The sequence below is a fragment of the Bidens hawaiensis genome, unplaced genomic scaffold, assembly GCF_021521415.1.
Source record: "Bidens hawaiensis isolate Kalapana, Puna unplaced genomic scaffold, B.hawaiensis_p1.1 tig00006759_1, whole genome shotgun sequence".
In the NCBI taxonomy this organism is placed as follows: Eukaryota; Viridiplantae; Streptophyta; class Magnoliopsida; order Asterales; family Asteraceae; genus Bidens; species Bidens hawaiensis.
The window spans coordinates 107,311-114,899 of record NW_027491461.1 but is presented as its reverse complement, the minus strand read 5'-3'; positions in this window follow the sequence as shown (position 1 = coordinate 114,899).

Sequence of the window (7,589 nt, the reverse complement as noted above, 5' to 3'; positions counted from 1 at the left end):
GTGTATTCGGACATGTTATGTAGGCTATTTTACCGAAGACATGCTAACCTTGACTAGAATACTAAACAACATCGTTTCTAAAACAATTAGGCAAACTTGTCCATTAGGGGAATGTGACCATGGAGAGGGACCAAAACCTTACCCCACCATCTTACCACTTTAAGGTTTTCTTTTAACTTTTTTTTTTATTTTTTTATTATAATTTCTTTTTTATATTATATATATTTCTTAATTTTTTTTAGAAAATTTTGAAAACAAAAAGTTCTTCCATCCCCATACTTGGGATACATTGTCCCCAATGTATGGTTTGTAGAGAATAAAAATAAATATATTACTAATTAAAACTCCACATCCTTTCATGACCCAAAAAACTTGATCAACAAGTGTTTCATCCTCATCCCATCCACCCAAATATAAAAATCACAAAAGATAAACAAACTATACAAATAGTATACAAAACGGAGTTCACCTGACACGATGGAAAGTCGATCAATAGTAAGGCGGTTGGGGCGGTGGTGGTGGTGCTGCCATTTATTGCATTGGGTCCACCCACATCGAATGATGGAGAGATGGTTTGGGATAACGCACAGAACCGTCATACGGTGGTAAAGTCGTGTAATCCATGCTTGGTGGATCCGATACAACTGGCTCACCCGCATGCCATTGATCGTGCATTCTTCGATTTCGATCATCTAGATACCGCATGTTCATATCATGCTCTCGCCCATAACCTTGAGCGGGATTCCACATCTCCAAACGCTCGTGTCTTTCTTTCTCCGCACGCTCGGCATTTGCCCCCATCAAATTTTGATGTTCAAACAGGGCCTGAGACTCCTCCAACCAATTATTGTAGGTCGAAGGCCTATGCCTTTCCACAACCTCATCGATCGACCCCATGTGGGCCCAATTACTATCAAACGAAGCATAACCCAATGAATAATCCCAACCACCTGTGTTGGGAACTACCAGCACCACCGGTTTCCATATCCTTCAGTTCACTCATTTCCTCCACTTCTTCTTCCTCCTTTTCTCCCGACTCAGCCTCCACATCTTCTCTCAACACTCTCCACTTCACATTATCACTTTTAAGCTAACGATATCTATCCTCTTTGGTATATGCTCACCCCGACCCCAAATCTTTCAACATGTGCTCCTTAAACGTTTTTGACATCCCAACAACATTTTCTTGAATAACCCCATGCAATTTCAGTATCGCTGTGATCAAACGACAATGTGGTATTAATTTCCGCTTGTTACTCTCTCGGCTAATCCATGTATTATGCATGACCAAGTAACTGAAGAAAATTACTGGTTTCCCACACATCAACACATACAAAATGGGAATATCGCTATTCCTCACAACCGAAATATCTCCTCGATGGGGCACCACATTGGTTAAATAGATTGTCATCAGCAACTTCGATTCAATCTTCAAATCAGTCCTCTTTATCTGCAAACTCATAACCCTACCACCTTTAAGGACTTTTGTCAACATAGTATGCCATTGGGGATGTTTGTCGGGTTCGTCAAACAAGTCTTTCACTGTTGGGTACACTTAAAAGTTACCAGGCTTGCTATCAAATAAGGCAATCTGATTAAAAGTTTCAAAATACATCGCCACTTGAAATCCATCCACTGTGCCAATCAATTTCATGTCGGTGGACCTTTTGAACGGTGGACACCTCAAAGTTGACACCCATTCTTCAATTTCTATGTCATATATAGTGTTGTGTTCTTCATCATAGCACTTGAGAGCAGCCTCCCAACCTAGTGCTTCAAATTTATCAAACACACTAAACGCTTAAAGCCGGGATCATTAGCCGCTTTTTTCACACATAAACGCCTCACTTCTCTTTTGCAATGTGTCCAATTTATCTCTAAATAATTCAGGTTGTCATTCTAAGGGATAGCTGGACAACACCTCGCCTCTCCAATTTGGTTTGGGAATCTGCACTCGCACTTGCTCTAGCTCCTCTTGCATTTTTTGCCGTTTGGCTTGAGCAGCTCAACCACTGGAAGATGTGGCTTTCCTTTTCCTTTTTCTGAGGTTCTACCTATCTGTACACATAAATAACCCAAAACAAACCAAGTTAATTCGATAGATACATCCCCACACTTTCTTGTTACTATGGTTGTGGATATTCAACCAATTATTCAATTCACCAAAATCTCAGAACTCAAATAAACAATTGATTTTCAACTTTTCAATGTAAAAACCATATGTTCAAAGAACTTATCCACTATCCGCAACCACAATGTATCACCATTACATTAATTAACCAAACAAGCAAGTGGGTACAAGTTCAATCAATTCTACCTTAACAATCTTGCAATGTATACAAAGAATTGAAAAAGAACATACCTTGGTTGTTGAATAGGATGATAAAATACTACTTCTTTCACAAAAGGCAAAGAATCCCCAAAATTTCTTAAGAATTTCGACAACCAAATGCTCAAAAATCGGATTAAAACTTCGAAATTAGTGATGATAGAGTTGATATTGTTAATCCTCACAAAAATCACCTCAAAATAGGGTCAAGAACCTTAGAAATTGATGCCTGTTTGAGAAAGCTATGGCGATGGAGGTTAGGATTTGAAGAGAAAGTGATGAAGAAGGATGTGAAAGTGAAGAAGAAAAGAGGGAAAGTGGTTATTTTGTGGTTGGGATTATGTTAAAAGTATTACTATTTTTATTTTTATTTTTTATAAATACCCGCCGTCAGACAACTGCTGCATTCAATTGCACCGTGGGCCACGATGTGGACCGTGGTCCACGGTCACCTGATACAAACCGAACCCTCAGGTCTGGACCATGAGATACGGTGTACACCATGGTTCACGGTCAAGTTGATCCAAGGGTGGTAGAACACCCCGTAACGTGGTGTGTTCGGCCACCATGACCCAAGTTCATGTCACCGTAGGCCACGGTCCTCACCGTGGCCCACGGTCTAACATAATTTTCTTTAACTAAGACATTATAAACAGACAAAGACATTATAAAAATACAAAAATTACCTATAAAATCAAAAATTACCTTACCCCCTATGAAAAATCCGAGTTGTCCCCAACACGGTAAACACATTCATGAGAATTTCCCCACACTTGATTTGGACACACTCCAAGACGAGAAAGGTCATTTTTAAAACCAAATTGAACAAAAACTAAACTAAACTATACAACAAACATAGGCCTTTACGAGGTGGGACCATCCGGTGAGCTTAGAATGAAACTCACCTTGTCATCTTCAAGCATATTAACATCTTTCCCTTCTAAGTATGGTTTGAGGCGATGTCCATTCACCACTTGTTAAACTTGATTTTGCATGTCTTCAATCTTAACATCACCAAACGTTCCTACTCTTGTGATGACATAAGGACCGATCCACTTGCTTTAGAGATTCTTGGGAAACAATTTGAGTTTTGAGTTGTAAAGCCACACTTTTTGCCCAACTTCAAATGTTCGCTTCCTTATCTTAGCATCATGCACCCTTTTAGTTTTTCTTTGTAAGCCAAGGCACATTCATACGCTTCATCCCAGATTTCTTCTAACTCGCTTACTTCAATTTCCTTAACTCACCGACTTCATTATAATCCATATTCACATTCTTAATTGCCTATAATGCCCAGTGAGCCAACTCCATTGGCAAATGACAACCCTTCCCATACACCAACCAATAAGGAGTGGTACCAATTGGTGTCTTATAGGTGGTTTGATATGCCCATAACACATCTAACAATTTAACTGACCAATATTTCCTATCGACCCGAACCGTCTTCATTAAAATTTTTTTAATTTGTCTATTGGAAACTTCAACTTGGCCACTCGTTTGAGGGTGGTAAGCCGTTGCAATTTGATAATTGACATCATAACATTTTAATAACTTGTCAAACGTGAAGTTCTTGAAGTGCGATCCACCATCACTTATAATTACTCTTGGAATTCCAAATATTGAGAAAATGTTGGATTGTAAAAACTTGCACACCACGGAGTGATCATTAGTTCTTGTTGCAACCGCTTCAACCCACTTTAACACATAATCAACCGTAAAAAGAATATATAAATACCCATACGATTTCGGAAACGAGCCCATGAATTCTATGCCCCAAACATCAAAAATGTCCACCACCAAGATGGGTTGTAAAGGCATTCGTTTCTTTTTGACATTCCCCTTATTCTTTGACAATTTAAGCAATGTCGAGCATATTCATTAGCATATTTAAGTGTTGGCCAATAAAACCGCATGTAAGTACTTTAAACCCCGTTTTAGAGCCACTAAAATGGCCCCCACATGCTGACGAATGCGCATGTTTCAAAATCTCTTGCACTTTAATCTCGGGTATACATCTTCTAAGAACTTGATATGCACAAACCTTGAAAAGATCCGGTTCGTCCCAAATGTATTGCTTGACTTGAGCCATAAATTGTTGTCTCGTTCTTTGACCAATGTTCTGGAATCGCACACATGGCTAAAAAGTTAACATAGTGAGTATACCACGTTGCGGTTGAAACGGCAATCAACTGTTCATCCGGAAATTCTTCATTTATCTTCATTGGATTATCAACACCTTCAAGTGGAATCCGAGACAAGTGATGTGCTACTACATTCTGACAACCTTTCTTGTCACGGATTTCAAGATCAAGCCCTTGGAACAACAACACCCATCGAATCACGCGTGTTTATGTATCTTTCTTTTCCATCAAATATCAGACCGCGCTATGATCCAAATAAACCACAACTTTACTTCCCAATATATATGAACCAAACTTATCTAAGGCATACACCACTGCAAGCAACTCTTTTTCGGTAGTGGTGTAATTCAATTGTGCCTCGGACAAAGTTTTGCTCGTATAGTAAATCACCACCGGCTTTTTATCCATTCTTTGACCCAATACCTCTCCAACCGTGCTATCACTAGCATCACACATAATTTCGAATGGACTTGACCAATCCGGCGATTACAAAATGGGTGCTTGCACTAATTTTTCTTTCAAACTGTCAAAAGCTTGCAAACGCTCATTAGTAAACTCAACACATCATTTAAAAACTTTTTCTCAGTCATTTAGACAATACTCGAAAGTTGAGCCGAAAATGGAAAGTCATCCATAAAAACCTCAAGTGAATCCCTGACCATGTCTGAAAAATACTCATCATACATCTTTGAAAAGTGGCCGGGGCATTACAAAATCCAAATGTCATTCGCCTAAAGGCAAAAGTCCCATATGGACAAGTGTAAGGCCCCATTACCGGTAGCCCTACTTTAACGTTGGATTTACTCATAAACGCAGTTCTAAATATCAGAGTTAACAAAAACTTTCGCAGAATAATAAAACTTCAACCATAACATTTTACATAACCATCAAATCATGTCTTATAAAACATTCGTAACAAAACATAGTCTTTAAAACATCACAACATTTCTTCGAGATGCCAGTATATTCGATTTCCATGCCATGTGTCTTCAGTCACGCGAGCTGCCTCAACCTATTTGCCTGCATGCATACTAAAAGTCAGCTATGCTGAGTGAGTTCTAGTTAATCACATAACTTACTTTTTATACACATATACGTGCCCGAAGGTACGCATTACAACATATCAAGATCAGCATTCGTCCATGCACATTCATATCTAACCATACATTATAAAGGGCGTTTCACCCTACATACCTCGGATATTTTTAGGGTCCGGTACCCTCCATCCTCGGATATTATTAGGGTCCGGTCACCCTTCATCCTCGGATATTATTAGGGTCCGGTCACCCTTCATCCTCGGATATTATTAGGGTCCGGTACCCTTCATCCTCGGATATTATTAGGGTCCGGTACCCTTTCTTCCATAGCTTCACACTATTGTAGGTTCCCAGCCGGATCTACACGAGATATCACGTTCTACGTATGTGCGGAATCCCTACGTAAGACGTTACGAGTATAGAAAACAATACGAGCTAACACACGATACGATAATCAAACACATGTTGTATTCCAACCGTAAACACGTGATACTATGATCACTGAATACAAACTCTCTGACTCGAATACACGAATAACAAAACTGAATTCTAATGAATAAGCCGTAAACAAAATAGCTTATATAGACACGACAACTTCGCCTGGCATGTTCAGGCGAAGTTGTCCCTAACTTCGCTTGTCTAACAAGTTCGCCCATATAAGCGATCTTGTTAGCAACTTCGCTTACATACAAAACTCAAATCTAACTAACACGATTACAGACACTCGACACTGAACTACTGACATCATGCACCAACAGACTCCCCCTTGGCAGTAGCTTCATCTCTTTAGCTTCAAAAACGTGTCTAGTAATCTTCAATCTTCTATCTTCAAGCATGCACTCCTTCTCGAACACAAACCGATACTATTCTTTGATATTTCCTCGCTTCGTCTTTCCAAGCAGGAATATAAAATATCTTCTTTTCATTCAACACCTGCAAATCAGCTTGCGATAAGTTTACCAAGTGCATCGGATCATAAACTCTTAGCACCTCTTGTTCATCCTCGTCTTCCATCACTGCCTCAGCTGTCTCACAATCTACATACCACCACTTCAGGTCTTTAAGCACATCCTTGGGCATTAATTTCATCGGTACTTCTTTCAAACACCGGATTGGTTTATACTTCATAATCATCCAAGGTTTTCCATCAGCTCTTAAACCTCTATCCTTGTCTTCAACAAGTTTTCCCTTTTGTGGTTTCAATAGCTCAAATTTCTTCTCTTTTATACTCTCTTTCCACACAATTTTCCCAATAACTCTAGCCATATTATCGTCACTTCTGTTTATCAATCTCAATCTGGCTAAGTCTTTCACTTCACATTCTGGCAGTGTATTCAACGATCTTAACAGTCTTTTGAAATACTGAACACCGTCATATCTCTTAATCACGAAAAGCCTCAACTGCTCATCATATATCCAGCAAATAATCCCTTTCTTTGTTTCAGCATAACCTTTAATGTTGTAACTCTTCTTGAACATTGTAGGAACCGCTGGTTTCTTCGTTTTGACGAACCACTGAGCATAGCCTTCTTTCCATCTAGGCTGCTCTTCCCATTCAGATTCATCACTTCCAATCTGTTGACTCATATCTATCTTCTCAACATCTGGTATCTCATGCTCCACATTCTCTTCTACTATCTCTCCCTCTTCAATCTCATTATCAATCACAATCTCTTCTCCAATCTTCTCTATCACATCACTCGGTAGTACATCATCATCACCAACCAACTCATCATCCATCTCCTCAACTTCCACTACCACCACATCATCACCAACAGCTGCAGTTGTCGACTCCCCCTGAGTTGTGGAAGTTCCAAGAGCTTGATCAGTTCTTGGCAACTCACCACCTGCATCTTTCGACGCATTGGGATCATCGTCTCGATCATTTCGTCTCTTGGTCCTCAACTCATCGCCTTTACAGCTCGTCTCTCCCTGAGATGCCAAGAACTCCTTGAAAGCATCTATGATTTTTCCATGTTCTACCAGCAGGGACGACTGCATCTGATTCTCTGCAACTAGGCGTTGAATAGCCTGGGTCTGGATAAGATTAATCCTTGACTGCTCTGCCACGACCCGTTCAAG